The sequence below is a fragment of the Chanodichthys erythropterus genome, chromosome 14 (genome assembly GCF_024489055.1).
Source record: "Chanodichthys erythropterus isolate Z2021 chromosome 14, ASM2448905v1, whole genome shotgun sequence".
NCBI lineage: Eukaryota > Metazoa > Chordata > Actinopteri > Cypriniformes > Xenocyprididae > Chanodichthys > Chanodichthys erythropterus.
The window spans coordinates 28,325,536-28,344,190 of record NC_090234.1 but is presented as its reverse complement, the minus strand read 5'-3'; positions in this window follow the sequence as shown (position 1 = coordinate 28,344,190).

Below are 18,655 nucleotides of genomic sequence, written 5' to 3'. Positions count from 1 at the left end.
ACTTTTACTTTTATACTTTAAAGGAACACTCCACTTGTTTTGAAAATAGGCTCATTTTCCAACTCCCCTAGAGTTAAATAGTTGAGTTTTACCGTTTTCGAATTAGGGATGTAACGATTCACTCAACTCACGATTCGATACGATTCACGATACTGGTTTCACGATTCGATTTTCTCACGATTTTTTTTAACAAAATGAGATTTAAATGAGAAAGTGTCTTTTTCTCAGACAAAATGCTGTATATTTCTTTGTGAAATTGAAATATCTTTATAACAACTATAGCGGAGGTTAAGCTTTGCACTAGTTCAGTTTAATTCGAACCCCTGCAGACAGTCGGTCAGAACTGTGTAGTGACATCAATGAGGAATTCACTCAGCACACTCCAGAATATCTTTCAATGAGTTTACTGATTAAAGGTAAAGCAAAAGGGTGTGTGTGGTTCTGTAATGAAATACAGAAATAACTTTACATTAGTGATAAATTCACAACAAACATTAAACATTTACAGGCACAATCATCATACAATAGAAATCTCCACAGATACAAACCCAGCTACAAACCAAGCATTTCAATAACAATTTAAAGCATTAAATACAGGATATTCAACGCAAGTCCACAAGATGGCGCCATCAGCGCATCGTTGGCAACTACGTGCAGTCAAAATATGATAAACAAGCACTTAATCACGAAAATAACTTGCTTTAACATTAACAGATCTCGAATGAAATCACAGATTAATTATAGTAGTTTCAAGTTAACATTAAGGAAATAAATGTGCAGTACAATTGAGTAAATAATGCCGTAAATATGCAATCACATGGCGCAATGGCGCTAGATGCATCCGAATCGCGGCATGAGAACAATTGGAAAATTACACAAAAGAATAAACAAAACACACTTACTTTGTATGTACGCACACAATATATCATCAGTAAACTAAGGATGCTGTTGACCAATGTGAGATTGAGCAGATTAATCGTGGTAACTGCGTTCACTGCATCTGCTCAGCGCACCTGCTCTGTTCCCTTGCCACGTGATCTGTCATGATGTTGCAGGTTTCGATTCGTCATAGAGAAAATTAAAGGAGCCTTTTGAACAGCCGCCCCCGAATTCAGTGCTTGAATTCGCACATCTTAACAAAAGGACTCTGAATTACATCAATCATCAGATAGGGCCGGAAGTTTGACAAGACGAGCTACTGGTCGAGTGTATGTTCTTTTCTCAACTTTCACAGTAACCGACCTTACTCTGTCATCCGAGCTGGGGAACACTTCAGTGATTTTCCCCACTGGCCATAATGCTCGAGGAAGCTGCGGGTCAACAACCATCACCACATCACCAATTTGCAGATTCTCTTTTTCTACCCTCCATTTCTGGCGAGCTTGAAGACTGGGCAGATAATACTTAATGAAATGTCTCCAAAAATGATCAGCCAGCAGTTGACTGTGTCGCCAGCGGCATTTGCTCAGGACATCGGATTCCTGATAGATCACTTGGGGCAAGGAGGCATCTCTGCGTCCGATGAGAAAGCAGTTGGGAGTGATTGGGTCAATTTCACAGATATTGGAGGACGTGTAGCCAAGGGGTTTTGAATTGAGGATCCCTTCAATTTCGATTAAGACTGTTCTCAGAACTTCTTCCGTCACAGTCTGTGCTCCGATGGTGACTTGGAGAGCTGTTTTAATTGAACGGATCTCCCGCTCCCAACATCCTCCAAAGTGGGGTGCTCCCGGTGGATTGAAGACAAACTTGATTTGTTGGGAAGCAAGATGACTTTGCAGTTCGCTGTGCAATGAAGCAAATGATTCATTCAGCTCTCGTTCTCCACCCTTGAAGTTAGTGCCTTGATCACTTAACAATTCAAAGGGTTTCCCACGCCGCGCAATGAAACGCCTCAGAGCCATTAAGAATGAGTCTGAATCTATACTAGATAAGAGATCTATATGCACAGCCCTGGTCGTAAGGCACTTGAATAATATGCCCCACCTCTTCTCATTTCGACGTCCAATCTTGATTGTGTAAGGGCCAAAACAGTCTATGCCAGTTGAGAAGAAAGCAGGCTTAAATAGCTGTTGTCTTGCAGGTGGCAAGTCAGCCATACGGGGAACTTGTGGTTGTCCTTTCCATCGTCGACACTCTACACAATATCGCTGGTGTCGCCGAACTGCTTCACGGCCTCGCAGTACCCAATAGGTCCTCCTTATCTCTGCGAACACTCGTTCTGGCCCAGGGTGGCACAGCTTTTCATCATAATCCTTTATAATGAGTCTGGTCACAGGATGTTGAGGGGCAAGGACGATAGGGTGGATGGAATCCAATTCTGTCTCACTGCAGCATCTTAGGCGCCCACCTACACAAATGTGTGCAGTGGTAGGGTCAAACACAGGAGAGAGAGAAGCTAGCCTACTCGTACCCGATACTGGCTTCCCTAACTTCAATTGGACCATCTCAGTAGGGAAGCACTCCGTCTGCGTTTGACGAAGCACCACTAGTTCCACTTCTCTACGTTTGTCAGCACAAGCAATGTTTGCCAACCCATGAATCTGCTGGCTACATGCATCAATGAATTCACTTAGTGTGTCATACTGCTGTGGATTTGGTAAAGGGATAACCGTAGTCATTCCACAGAATGCAGACTGCCTTAACTCGTTGCTCTGCTCTTCAGCTGGTAAGGATGGTTGCTTGGGCCAATTGGCTGTTGGTAGTCTTAGAAAGGTGGGCCCTTGACACCACTGGCTTCCTTCCCCGAGGTCATAGAGATGTTTACCTCGTGTTATGTTATCTGCAGGATTGTCTTCGGATTGTACGTAATGCCAGGTCGCAGATGCCGTGAGTTCTTGTATTTCTGCCACCCGAGTCCCCACAAACACCTTATAGCTGCAAGAGCTCGACAACAACCAGGTAAGCACAGTCGTAGAGTCTGACCATAGTGTTAAGGAACAGATAGGGATGGTGAGTTCAGTGACAAGGACCTTGGAGAGCTGGGCACCGTTGAGAGCTGCACATAGCTCAAGGCGAGGTATGGACTGCTGCTTTCGAGGTGCAACACGGGATCTGGCTGCCAGGAATGCAACTTCAACGTGGCCTTCTTTGTTCTCTGTTCGCAAATAGGCCACTGCCCCATAAGCCTGTTCGGACGCATCACAGAACACGTGTATGTCATGTCGGCTTGACAGAAGATCCATATGTGGACTTGTGTAGCACCTAGGCAATGAAATCTTCTCCAAGCCACTCAATTCTTTCTCCCATGAGTTCCATGCACTGAGCAGATCCTCTGGTAGCTGCGGGTCATCCCAGTCACGCTTTTTATCCCATAAGTGTTGCACCAGTATTTTCGCTCTCGTGGTGTAGGGGATTATATAACCAAGAGGATCATACTGACTAGCCAGGATACGATAGATGTTGCGCATAGTTACTCTAAAGCAGACCACATTCCGATGTTTATAGTGTAAGGTGTCTGACTGACAATGCCAGAGAAGGCCAAGTGTGGATTCAGGAGTATCTTGCAGTCCCTGACTAAAGAACTCACAGCTGTTGGATCTTGCTTCGGGTGGCAGGTGTGCGATCACAGATGGACAATTGCTGGACCACTGCCGCAATTCAAATCCTCCCTCCGCCAGGAGGGCACAGAGCTGATCAACTAGGTCTTTAGCTGCATCTTTGGTTGTAAGACTGTGTAGACAATTGTCAACATAAAATGACTTTTCAATAACTTCTCTCACCTGGTCACCTGGTTGACTGTGGTCCAGCACATGCTTCTGCAGGGCAAACGTGGCACAACAGGGGCTACATGTCGTGCCAAATGGAAGTACCTGCCACTGGTAAACATCTGGAGCTTGGTCTACTGCCATGTCTCTCCACAGGAAACGAAGTACTGATTTGTCATCAGGGAGCAGCCTCACCTGATGAAACATCCCTCGGATGTCACTGCTTATGGCTGTGGAGTGTTCCCGGAAGCGAAGTAACACAGCTAACAGGGTAGGGCTCAAGGTAGGACCTGGAAGAAACAGTTCATTCAAATTCTGGCCCTTGTACTGGAATGAGCAGTTGTAAACAACACGATTCTTGCCGTTATGCTCGACCATATGGTGGGGAATATACCATGATTCTTGTATTTCCTCCACTTCACATGTTTTCAGTTTCTCTACATAGCCAGCATTCTTAAGCCTTTCATTCTCAGCCTTGTAAGCACAGGCCTGTTTGGGGTTCTTTAACAGCTTGCGTTCAATGCTTCTCAATTGTGGCAGTACCGCTTCTTTAGGCATGTGCAAAGTTGGCATATTCTGCACGCGAAGGAGCGGTGTAGCATACCGCATGATCCCATTAACTCTCACTGTTTTCTCTTGTAGGAGTTTGATGGCCTCTTGATCAAGCTTTGAACGTGTCACTACTTTCTCACTACGATACGGGATTACATCCATCTGCCACAGCTTTTCCACTTGAGCAAAAAGGTCAGCATTGGGAGAAATGGCAGTAAAGAGGCACTGATGAGAGTTAAGGCCATGTTTGATTTCGTGTGTAGGGCCTTGTAGTGTCCAGCCTAGCTGAGTTCTAACGGCAGCAGGATGGAGCAGGATGGTCCTCTCAGATCCATCATCTAACACAGCATACGCTTCAATTGATTTGTCCCCGTTGGCAATTATAACTTTGCTCACCTTTAGGAGAACCTTGCGGCTGTAGAGGGGACGATCAACATACAAGATGTCCTTGGTTGTGTTAACCAGACAGGAGCTCTCTTTGCTGTCGGTTACAGTTGTGTCATTCACAGTCTGTTCATTCACATCATGCAAAATTAAGAGATGTTTCTTGTGACACATCTTACATGGGGCTTTCAGGTTGCATTTGAAAGCATGATGACTACGTCCGCAGCACCAACATCGATTGTTTTTACGGATCCAGCTTTCCTTTTGTTCCTTGGTGAGCTCTTTAAAGTTGGAACACCCATTCAAAAAGTGATTGACATTGTCACAGTAAGGGCAATATGCTTGTGATCTCCCTTTGAATCTAACAGGTTTAGATGTTACCTCTGAGACAGATGCCTGAGTTTCACTTCCCAGTGTAGGTTTCTCAGTGCCCAGCAGAATATAGGTTGGTTTCCTCTGAGCTCTTGGGTCACGGCGGCCTTCCTTTTTCTTTTTCCTTTTTCTGATACTTGTCATCTTGGAGCCATCATCTTGAACTTGGAGCTCATACTCTAGCCAGTTAGAAAAATCGAGGAGAGTAGGTATGGTTACCCTCAGTGGGTGTATGTATCTCTTGAAGCTTGTCCTCAGCTCATGAGGGAGCTTGCTTTGAAGTCTTGATACATGTGAACCACAGTCTAATTCAACAGTCCCCTCAGGTCCCAGCTGTTCCAACATGCTCACTAAAGAGCGCAGACGGAGTGCAAACAACTTAAAAGCCTTTACATCTCCAGTTCTGATGCTTGGCCCCTCCATGACTTCAGCAATGTTCTGTAGAACCAGCTTGTGTGGCTGTCCGTACATCTTAATTAGTGCTTGCATGGTATCTGTATAGGGGTGTGTCGAGTTGCAATATGAATCAGCCACTAGCAGCGCCTCTTCTAACTGCAAATGATCTGCAAGGATCTGATATTTGAAACGTTTAGTGGCGTCATCAGGAAGGAGGTTTTCTAAAGCCATACGCAACCTTGAAAACTCTCTTGGATCTGCTGTCGTCAAGCAAGGTATAGAAGGCTTAGGTCCTCTATAGGTCCTCTCATGGAAGTGTGGCAGCGCAGATCGTGGTACAGGGTAGGATTCACTGACACCCATGTGACGGTGATTGCTGTCTCTGGAAGCCCTTTCATCATAGTGGATGGGGTCAGTATACGTAAGAGGCTGAGCATATGAATGAGCACCAAATCTCTGAGTAGGTGTACAATAGCTTGATGTAGCTTGAGGCTGGCTATCTCGTATGGGTGAAAGAGTGCATGCCTGCACCTGTTCTGTTATCTGTCTGATCTGTGCAGAGGGATATTCTTGAAAGTCTCTGCCATGTGTGGAGGGTACTGGCTGGCTGCGACATGTTTCTGGTGCATGGAAACAAGGAGCTGGCACTGGGGGCACTGTTTTGGATGTCTCGGCCATACTTGTGGCTAGCTGCTGAATCTCACGTTTCATTATAGCATTTTCAGCTTTTAAGCCCTGCAATGCAGTTAGAATCTCTGGCAGATGTTGAATGCAGCTGCGAAGCTCATCATTTTCCCTTTGCATCTCTTCCCATGTAGGCTGTCGGTCCTGGAGATGTCGCTCTCTCCGCAAATCTCCCTGTTTATCCTGCCATTCGTCCTGTAGCACCAAATCACCGATATAAAGTTGGTTTGACATTGGACGTTTGACATTCGTCAGAGATTCAACTTCGAAAATACTTCAATAGATCAATAACGATTCAGTATAAGAACAAAAAACAAGTTGTGTTCGAATTGTTTGAAAAAGTAGAAGAGGACACACAATGTAGTTTATGTGTTTAATCTGCTTTGCTGTATGAGAAACCTATTCATTTTGTAATGTAAAATAGCAGATAGGGACCGTCTACAAAGTACAAAACGAAGAGGGAATACGCTCAATTTTTCCATCCATATACTTTACTCTTGGGAAAAAGTCGATCAAACTGTGTACACAAAACTTTGAAACATACACACACTCAGTCTCACCTGGTAAAAGACTGTAAATGTTACATATTGGAAATAATAAAAGTAGTGGTAATAGCAATGTTATTAAGAAAAAGAAGTTTTACATTTTGAGGAAAAACCATAATATTCAATCCCAAATTCAAATAGTGTGATCTATTACTATGTCCTAAAAGAACTGCTTTCAGTTGGTTTTACTATCATAAGTGATGCAAAAGCAATGCTATTGAGATTCAGATGTGATAATACATTTGTATAAAATACATATAGACTAATTTTTCAAATATAGATGTTGTGTGTTGTTGCTGGATCCTAGAAGAACATTTTAAGGTTGGTTTCATCCAGGAAACAATAGCATAACATGTGTTATTGAAAGCAACAATTGAGAAAAATCCATAAAGCCACCTAAAGACTGAGCGTTATTACTGCCCCCAAGAGGAACATGAGGCAATTGTTCTAACTGAGTTTGACATTCAAAATGTAAATAAATACATTTAAATTCATACAGTGTTCAATCTCAACTTCACAGGGTGTGTCCTGTTACTGGATCCAAGAAGAACATTTTGGTTTTGGTTTTATCCACGGAACTGCAGCAGAAAGCATGTTATTGAAAATAAAGATAATACATAAATGAATTAAAAATAAATACAATGCTCTGTTTCAACTTCAATGGGTGTGTCTAGTCTCTGGTTCCTAGAAGAATAATTTGATGTTGGTTTTACTGTCAAAAGTGATGCTGAAGGCATGCTATTGAAACACAATAATTGCGAAAAATCTCACAAAGCCTCCTAAAGACTGAGCGGTATTACTTGCCCCTTGTGGAGCATGTTTAAGTTGCTCTGTCTGTGTTTGATATTCAAACGATTAATAAATTTATTTCAAGATCATACAGTGTTCAATCTCTGCTTCACAGGGTGTGTCCTGTTACCTGGACCTAAAAGAACATTTCCATGCAGGTTTTTTCTCTCATTTGTAAATCAGGGTAAATGCTATTGAATTAAATTCAAATCTGATAATAAATTCATTTAAAATACATACAGTTTTCTATGTCAGCTTCAAATGTTGTGTGTTGTTGCTGGCTCCTAGAAGAACATTTTTATGTTGCTTTTAGTCACAGAACTGTAGCACAAGGCGAGCTATTGATATTCAAAGAAAGACATGAGCTCAGTGAAAATAAATAAAGTGTTCTAACTCGCATTCAAATGCTGTGTGTCGTTATTGGTTCCTAGAAGAACATTTTAAGGTTGGTTTCATCCAGGAAACAATAGCATAACGTGTTATTGAAAGCAACAATTGAGAAAAATCCCGCAAAGCCTCCTAAAGACTGAGCGTTATTACTGCCCCCTAGAGGAACATGAGGCAATTGTTCTAACTGAGTTTGACATTCAAAATTTAAATAAATTCATTTAAATTCATACAGTGTTCAATCTCAACTTCACAGGGTGTGTCCTGTTACCTGGACCTAAAAGAACATTTCCATGCAGGTTTTTCTCTCATTTGTAAATCAGGGTAAATGCTATTGAATTAAATTCAAATCTTATAATAAATTCACTTAAAATACATACAGTTTTCTATGTCAACTTCAAATGTTGTGTGTTGTTGCTGGCTCCTAGAAGAACATTTTAAGGGTGGTTTCATTCACAGAACTGTAGCACAAGGCGAGCTATTGATATTCAAAGAAAGACATAAGCTCAATGAAAATAAATAAAGTGTTCTAACTCAACTTTTAATGCTGTGTGTCGTTATTGGTTTCTAGAAGAACATTTTAAGGTTGGTTTCATCCAGGAAACAATAGCATAACATGTGTTATTGAAAGCAACAATTGAGAAAAATCCCGCAAAGCCTCCTAAAGACTGAGCGTTATTACTGCCCCCTAGAGGAACATGAGGCAATTGTTCTAACTGAGTTTGACATTCAAAATTTAAATAAATTCATTTAAGTTCATACAGTGTTTAATCTCTGCTTCCCAGGGTGTGTCCTGTTACCTGGACCTAAAAGAACATTTTGGTTTTGGTTTTATCCACAGAACTGCAGCAGAAAGCATGTTATTGAAAATAAAGATAATACATAAATGAATTAAAAATAAATACAATGCTCTGTTTCAACTTCAAAGGGTGTGTCTAGTCTCTGGTTCCTAGAAGAATAATTTGATGTTGGTTTTACTGTCAAAAGTGATGCTGAAGGCATGCTATTGAAACGCAATAATTGCGAAAAATCTCACAAAGCCTCCTAAAGACTGAGCGGTATTACTGCCCCCTAGAGGAGCATGATGAAGTTGCTCTGACTGAGTTTGATATTCAAACGATTAATACATTTATTTCAAGATCATACAGTGTTCAATCTCTGCTTCACAGGTTGTGTCTTGTTACTTAGACCCATAACAACATTTCTAATCATATATTTATGTCATTTGTAATTCAGGTTAAATACTATTGAATTAAATTCAAGCCTGTTTAATTCATTTTAACTAAAATTAACAAAGCTTATTAGCGATTTAAAACACGTTTTAATCCAACAAAGCAAACATGCTTTACAAATAATTTAAATCAATATTTACATGGTATAACAGTAGTAAAAATATATCTCTTACAACTCACATCTATGCCCTGTGACAGAGCAATAACCAGGTGGTCACCCATACCGCAACCGGTGAAAGAGCTGTTTACCTCATCCCAAGCGTAGGTTTAGTTTTGTTGGTGTAACTTAATGCTTTCTAAATGTTAAATAACACTTTTACTTCAGTACAATAAATTAATTTTAGATGTAACCACATAAGATGTAAACACATTATTTTTTTGCTGTGTGAGTTATGTGTGTTTGTGTGTGAACATTGCATGTGGGGAAATATACGATTATTTAATTGGATAATAACATTGTTTTTTTAAAAAACAAATAAACAAAAAAGTTTTCTGCTATAATTCTGTGACTAAAACCTTTTCTTTTTCTTTTTCTTCTTTTTTTTTTTTTTTTGAGCCAGCAACAACACACACCCTTTGGAATTTAGATGGAAAACTGTATTTTAAATTAATTTCTCAACAGGCTTGAATTTAATTCAATACCATTTATCCTGAATTACAAATGACATAAATATATGAATGAAAATGTTATTTTAGGTCCAAGTAACAAGACACAACATGTGAAGCAGAGATTGAACACTGTATGAATTTAAATGAATTTATTTAAATTTTGAATGTCAAACTCAGTTAGAACAATTGCCTCATGTTCCTCTAGGGGTCAGTAATAACGCTCAGTCTTTAGGAGGCTTTGCGGGATTTTTCTCAATTGTTGCTTTCAATAACACGTTATGCTATTGTTTCCTGGATGAAACCAACCTTAAAATGTTCTTCTAGAAACCAATAACGACACACAGCATTAAAAGTTGAGTTAGAACACTTATTTATTTTCACTGAGCTCATGTCTTTCTTTGAATATCAATAGCTCGCCTTGTGCTACAGTTCTGTGACTAAAAGCAACATAAAAATGTTCTTCTAGGAGCCAGCAACAACACACAACATTTGAAGTTGACATAGAAAACTGTATGTATATTAAATGAATTTATTATCAGATTTGAATTTAATTCAATAGCATTTACCCTGATTTACAAATGAGAGAAAAACCTGCATGGAAATGTTCTTTTAGGTCCAGGTAAAAGGACACACCCTGTGAAGCAGAGATTGAACACTGTATGAATTTACATTAATTTATTTAAATTTTGAATGTCAAACTCATTCAGAACAACTTCATCATGCTCCTCTAGGGGGCAGTAATAACGCTCAGTCTTTAGGAGGCTTTGCGAGATTTTCATCTTTCATCTTTGGATCAGTTGGGACTCGAACCACAGGAACCTTCTTGTTGTGAGGAGACAGTGTTTTCCACTGAGACACTTGTTCTGCCCTTAGACACATTCATAAAATTCACATACTTATAGAATAATTACTTAAAAAATTATACTATATATATTTAAACTATATATATTTCAGACTTTTTCATGTTTGTATATAAAATAAAATAAAAAACATTTACAGGTACAAAACTCTGTTTGGATAGATGCTCAAATGTACAACATACACAGTGAAATCCTCAGTGAACACTGATCTGTGTTTATATAAGTCCAATCTACACAATGTTAAAAGAAACACTGAAACAATGTTGAAGTTTATGAGATAATTAACTGATCAAATAACTGATGATTCAGCATTTGATAAAATCAACTGCAAGTAAAAGACGCTGAACCTCTCAAAATCTGATTAAACTCCACAAACAGCATTACCAGCTTCACTTATTAGTAACCAGACTGACTTTATTACTGTCACACGTATACAGAAATTATTGAGAATTAACAGATTTATTTGTTGGTGTTTGTTTCATTTGAAGTCACCATCGTGGTGGAGAGTGTTTGCTTTAGTTGGGATCTTGGTCCTTGTACTTCATCTGTTAACTTTTCATTGGCTGCTGTAGCTGTGGGACACATTTGTCACAATGTCTTGTGACAATACACATTTGTTTTGGCGAAGAAAGTCCAGATAAAGCCAAATCAACTTCTTGTTGATAACAAAATCATCACAGAGTAAAAATCTACTTTTCGGTTTTTAATTTTCTGTTTATATTTGGCATTTACGTCCACCAACCTTGTAAAACTGCATTATTGCACCAATAGCATTAAATTATCAGTTATCCTGAAGCTAGATAAAAAGCATGTGCACAAGACATTTGAGCGGGAGTAATCATGTCGTCACACACAGACATCAAGATTTTGCATGTGATTCACAACAATGGTGACAATCAAAACAAGGATGAGTTTTTTAGTTTTGATTGTCACCATTATTGTGAATCATATCCAAAATAATGATGTCTATGTGTGTGACTTCATGATATACTCAATCAAATCTTGTGCATGCTTTACCCACCTTCAGATCAGTTTAATTAAAAACATACCATTAGATGCTCATTTTACCATTTTTCTATAACAAGGAGTTGATAACAATTTATCCTGCTTCATCTAGGCTTTTTTTTTTTTTTTGCCACAACAAATGTGTTTTACAAACACAGTTATAACAGCCAAATAAAAGCTAACAGAAGAAGAATGAGGACCAAGATCCCAACTAGCAACACTCTCCACCTTGATGGTGACTTCAAATGAAACAAACATCAACATCTAAACTTCTGTTAATTCTCAATAATAACCTCTGTAGATGTGTGACAGAAATAAAGTCAGTCTGGTTAGTAATAAGTAAAGATGGTAATGCTGTTTGTTTAATCCTCCTCTGCTTGATTTTAGCAAATGTTCAATCATCTATTATTTGATCACTTAAAGGGATAGTTCACCCAAAAATGAAAATTCTATCATCATTTACTCACCCTCAAGTTGTTCAAAATCTGTATAATTTTCTTTGTTCTGTTGAACACCAAGGAAGATATTTTGAAGAAAGTTTGTTACCAGGCCACTTTGGGGCACCATTGACTTCCATAGTAGGAAAAAAACTACTATGGAAGTCAGTATGGTGCCCCAAAACTGTTCAGTTTAACACATTCTTCAAAATATCTTCTTTTGTTTTCAGCATAAAAAATAAATTTATACAGATTTTGAACAACTTGAGGGTGAGTAAATTATAGAATTTTCATTTTTTGGGTAAACTATCCCTTTAATTATCTCATTAACTTCTTCAAAAACATTGTCTCAGTGTTTCATTTAACATTGTTTGGATAGATGCTGAAATGTACAACATTCACAGTAAAATCCTCAGTGAACACTGATCTGTGTTTATATCTACACAGAGTTTTGTTCCCGTAAATGTTTTTAATTTTATTTTATTTTACATATAAACATGAAAAATAGTATGATATATGTATGTTTGTATGTATGTCTATGCATAAGGGAAGCACAAGCGGCTCAGTGGAAAACACTGTCTCCTCACAACAAGAAGGTTCCTGGTTCGAATCCCAGCTGAGCTAGAAAGTCTTTCTTCAGATCTGGTTTCTCTCGAATTTATATTTTCAAATCCGTTAAAGGATTATTAGGCTGCATAAATTAGGTCAGCCCGAACCGGGAACACTTCACCAGATGTACTCGTTACATCAGAAGAAGAAATGGAATCTACGCTAATATTAGTCTTTCTGTTTATCCCGAGGCTTATCGTAGTCAGCCGGATTCAGGCCATATCCAGGTGAGATTGAGGACCTGCACATTGACACGACCACAACGCACCCCTGAAGTATCAGCAGAGATCGAGTCAACTAGATCATCCATTGTGAAGGCCTCATCGACACGACAGCCAGTAGCACAGTTCCTCCACAACCGTCCATACCGGCGTGATGAATACGATCCTCAACTGGATGGAACTGAAATAAATACTTTGAATGTTGCGATCATATCCGACTTATGATAGCAACCCGAGTCGTAACAAAGGACTGTTCGCCAGAGGAGAACTGGCCCCCGACTAAGCCTGGTTTCTCCCAAGGTTTTTTTCTCCATTTTAACACCTGATGTCACCTGTTGGAGTTTGGGTTCCTTGCCTCTGTCGCCTTTGGCTTGCTTAGTTGGGGACACTTGACATTTGATATTCAACAGTGCTTTGATCTGCCTGCTTTAACACCATTATTTAAGAGCTGCTGTATATTCAAAATTATATACCAGTTATCAATGTAAAGCTGCTTTGACACAATCTGCATTGTAAAAAGGGATATATAAATAAAGGTGACTTGACTTGATAATCCAAAGATGTGTGAATTACAGATGCCAAGTTGTCTAAAGGTGTGAACATGTGTTTTACTGTCTATGCTCATTTTTTAACCTTGTACAGAGTTTCAACGAACGTCTATATTGGACGTTCAGAAGACGTCATAAAAACTTTTATTCTGGCTCCTCAGTGGATATCTATTCAATGTACGACTTTTGTGAAGAGACGTCTTCTGGACATAACTTTGCTTAGTGGGAATTATGAAAAGATTGTATTGGTAGCACTAATAACATAACCAATTACATATTTTGTGTACAGTATACAAGCGCACCGCCATCTTTATAAAATTGTCTTTGAAATTACATTTTGCGGTAGATCTACATTTCAATGGCATCACTGTCAAAGAATATTTACTTTACAAGAATATTTAATATAACGAGCGAGCGCAGCGCTGAAAAGGGGCGGAGCTACATAAGGTCTTTGAAATTGTTTATTCTGTGAGTGAGCGTTGTGTGTGTTCACTAAATTGCTTTTAAGTGAAAAAAAAAAAAAAATAAGATCGTTTTTTCTTCCACATGTACTTTGTAGACGGTCCCTATCTGGCCTAAGCGCTAGCGCATCACTGCTAGAGATAAAATATGTTGCTACACATTAAAGAGGATTAAAACTCACAAACTGCGATGTGTGCTTAGTTCTATGTTATAATACCTTTCAAATAAGGCACTTTTTTTACATTTATAATTATTCACAAAGAATCTATTGAAAATTTTCGTGACCGAATATCTATCGAATATCTAATATCCAACGTCAAACCAACTTTATATCGGTAGCAAAAGGGTGTGTGTGGTTCTGTAATGAAATACAGAAATAACTTTACATTAGTGATAAATTCACAACAAACATTAAACATTTACAGGCACAATCATCATTCAATAGAAATCTCCACAGATACAAACCCAGCTACAAACCAAGCATTTCAATAACAATTTAAAGCATTAAATACAGGATATTCAACGCAAGTCCACAAGATGGCGCCATCAGCGCATCGTTGGCAACTACGTGCAGTCAAAATATGATAAACAAGCACTTAATCACGAAAATAACTTGCTTTAACATTAACAGATCTCGAATGAAATCACAGATTAATTATAGTAGTTTCAAGTTAACATTAAGGAAATAAATGTGCAGTACAATTGAGTAAATAATGCCGTAAATATGCAATCACATGGCGCAATGGCGCTAGATGCATCCGAATCGCGGCATGAGAACAATTGGAAAATTACACAAAAGAATAAACAAAACACACTTACTTTGTATGTACGCACACAATATATCATCAGTAAACTAAGGATGCTGTTGACCACTGTGAAATTGAGCAGATTAATCGTGGTAACTGCGTTCACTGCATCTGCTCAGCGCACCTGCTCTGTTCCCTTGCCACGTGATCTGTCATGACGTTGCAGGTTTCGATTCGTCATAGAGAAAATTAAAGGAGCCTTTTGAACAACAACTAAATTGAAATTTTAAAACAAATCCTAAATCAAATAAATAAATAAATAATACAAATAAAAGAAATCTCTTCATATGAGTACATGAACAAGACGTTTATTTGCTCTATTACAGGCTGAACTATCTGTAGCCATTTAAAATTAGAGGCAACCACTGCATTTTAATCACAATCCCAACAAAGATGCTGTTTGAGCAGTTTTTAATTTAAATTAGATTGTATAATTTTTAACATATGAAGCAAAAACAGAATGTTCAGACTTTATCTTTGTGAAATTATGCTACATAAAACTTCATAAGAGCAGAAGGGCTGCATGAGAACGCAAATTCACTGTCTGACAGCAGGTGGCGCTTATGGAACTTATGGATGTAAGCTTATGGATGTTACCGCTCTAAACAAACAGTGCTGTGCGCTAAAACTATTTTAAAAGCCATTGTATGGAAGTAAGATGAAAAGAAAATACCATCTAAACTTTTCTGAACACAGTCAGTTCTCCTCAGCTATACATTCATATAACCCCCCGCCCCCAAATGTATCGCGATTCATTTAGCATCTCAACCGACTTGAATCGTCACATATTTTAATTGATTTTTAACCGGTTCCAGATGCATCGTTACATCCCTATTTCGAATCCATTCAGCCGATCTCCGGTTCTGGCGGTACCACTTTTAGCATAGCTTAGCATAGTTCATTGAATCTGATTAGACCGTTAGCATCGCGCTTAAAAATGACCAAAGAGTTTTGATATTTTTCCTATTTAAAACTTGACTCTTCTGTAGTTAAATCGTGTACTAAGACGCTGCTGAAAAGCAGTACTTGAAACACTGCTTACATTTATATTTTTTTCTGTGATCATTTTGGGGTGGCAAAGCTTTTTTTTAGGGTGGCAGTTGCCACCCCGTGCCACCCCGTTAGATGCGATTAAAGCTGCCTCAAAACTGTGCATGCATGTATGTATTTGTTGACATGGTTTTAAAGCTATTGTTATCCAATTTGTTGGCCTCAAAACGTCTTAAAATCTAAAAAATGTTTTGCTTCCGACGATATAACACGTTAAACAGATAACTTTACAGATATCTACATACATAAACAGATTAATAATCCTTCAAAAACATGCATTACCATGGCTTGAAAAGCAGCCTTTTTTAAGGCCAACAACATTTTCGTTTTTTATGCTATGCCAATTGGTTTGAAATGTCTCTAATTAGTTAGAGGCACATTAAACGCAGTTAACAAAGGCCTAATAATTTAGTTGTTCACTATATGAGACAATATTAGCAGGCAAGAGATGATTTATCACCTTGGCATAATAGTAGAATCATTTGTTCAGAATCATCATCTAAGACTACAAGATGGATATTTCTAGGTAGGAACCTACCAGTGACATCTTCGATTATAGATGTTAAAATGAGCAGCCAGTAGTCTAGAGGCAATATTTATGTTGGATTATTTCAAATATCTCTTTGTACTTCTTATAATACTTATTATGTGTTTTATCTATTCATTTATTTAATATTAAATTATTTGCATATTAATTATTACAATAATTATTTTCTGTTCTTGTGTTACATCAAATCTGTGGACACTGGACTGTGTTGTTCTAATATTTACAATATATGCTTTACAGAGTTTTGCATGCATTTCTAATGCATTTTGCTTGGTAAACTAGTAGCTGATTTCAGATACTTTTTGCTTCAGATGCACTGAGGAAATATTTGAATCCAACATCGTTGGATGCACAGCCAACGACATGTATCATACTTGCCTAAAAAAAATACTGCACGAAAAAAGAACTTAAACCAATCTTCAATGCAGCAAGAAAGAAAACGAAAAGAGGGAGATCTTTAAGTTCTGTAGCTATCAAACTAGCTGCGAATTTAGCAAAATGTTGCTTACCTCTAGTTCGTGTTGCATGATGGATAAACCCACGTCTTTCAAGCCACCTCCCACATAGCAAACAGACTTGGCCCAAATGTGGCCTCATAATGGCACTGCTGGCGTGTTGCCGGCACTGGCATGCATCATGTCAGCCAACTGTGGGCCATATGTGGCAATGATGGCACTGCATGCATGACGGCAGACAACATTTGGGCCGATTGTGGATGTGTGGTGTGTGGCCCAGATCAGTGTAATGATTATGGGCCATACTCTGTGTACTGCATGCGTGACAGCAGACAACATTTGGGCCGATTGTGGATGTGTGGTGTGTGGCCCAGATCAGTGTAATGATTATGGGCCATAATCTGTGTACTGGACAAGTATTTAGGCCTGCAATATTCAAGGATATATTCCCTCCTCTCTCCTCTCTCTGAAACAGATGTAATGATTTTAATAATTAATATTAATTTTTATAATTATTTTATTTTATTTTATTATATATATATATATATATATATATATATATATATATATATATATATATATATATATATATATAATATATCCCCTATATAATATATCCCCTACATAACAGTTTATTTAAAAATATATGTAACGTTATAGTTACAACTGGGCGGTCAACTATTGTTTATTTTGGCGCGATCTACACGATAACAGTAGCATTTCTGGTTGGTGGATGAGATTCACGTGATGCGTCGGTTGAAATTTCTCCCACTGAAGGGTGAAGACGTCTGTCGGACAACCGCTGTTCTAGGTAAGTGAAGTTATGTTGTGTACGACCTAACATTAGATGTTATGTTATGTTAGATGTTTTGAATCAATATTTGGCCTTTTGGAAAGAATTGAAATTCATTTTTTTTTTTTTTTTTTTTTACAAAAAAAGCCGCCAAATGCGGTTAAACTCGCAGATTATTTTGGTTATTATTATGATTAATGAATTCCATCACTCTTTATGTAACTTAGGCTAACAGCTATCTTTAAAAATAGAACAACAACCCATTTTTGGCTTTTTAAATACATGAAACTCGGATGCCACTTTGTTCTTTATTGAAGTGAATTTTGCCTATAAGGTAGCTGATTCACTGCCCCTTGAACTTGAGAACCCAGATATGAGGATTGACCTATGGATTGACGCGACCGGGGTGAGATAGACCGGCCTGCGGCATGTCCGAGGCGCGGTGCTTCCTATCCGGTGTGCGGAACAATGTAGCCTAATGTTGTTAAAATGATAGGAAAAATCACAGCAAAATCAGCAACAGTAATTGACTTTTTGAGCTGAAAGTGATTCAAAGGTTGTACAATCAGATTTAATTATATCTAAATCTAATCTCTGACTTTGATAATCAGGATAGGTCTATGTCTGATATTTTTTGTTTTAGCTAGTAGACATTCTTAAAACAATAAGAAAGCAATTTGTTATTTCGTAAGCATTTTGCATCAGCCATGTAGAATCAAATCTGGAATAATCATTGTGTCACATAAACAAAGACATGTTTTTGGTATTTGTAGGAGGTCATTGTTAGTTTACATTAACCTATGCAATAAGTAACTGTTTAGGCAGACCAGTACATTTTGAAATTAAATGCACTTTTTTTGAGGTGGAAATAAGATGTTATGCTTTGAATGCGTTACATTATCAGTACTTCAACAGTGCATTGGTTACTCTGTTTACACCACAGTTTCCATATCTCAACATTTTTAAGGTTTTTGTTTGCTAAAATGGTCTTACTTGTCATAATACTGTTTTCAAACTCTGATAAGCCAGTTAGTCATTCAATAGTGCTATATTATTGGCAATCATTTCCTGTAAAAAAACACCAAAGCAACCTTATTTTTCATTTGTTACTTACATTTATTTACAGTAGATGGATGAATGTTTGTATATGTATTTATTAATTTTGTATTATTATTTTGTCTTTTAGCTGCTGTGAGGAAAAAATT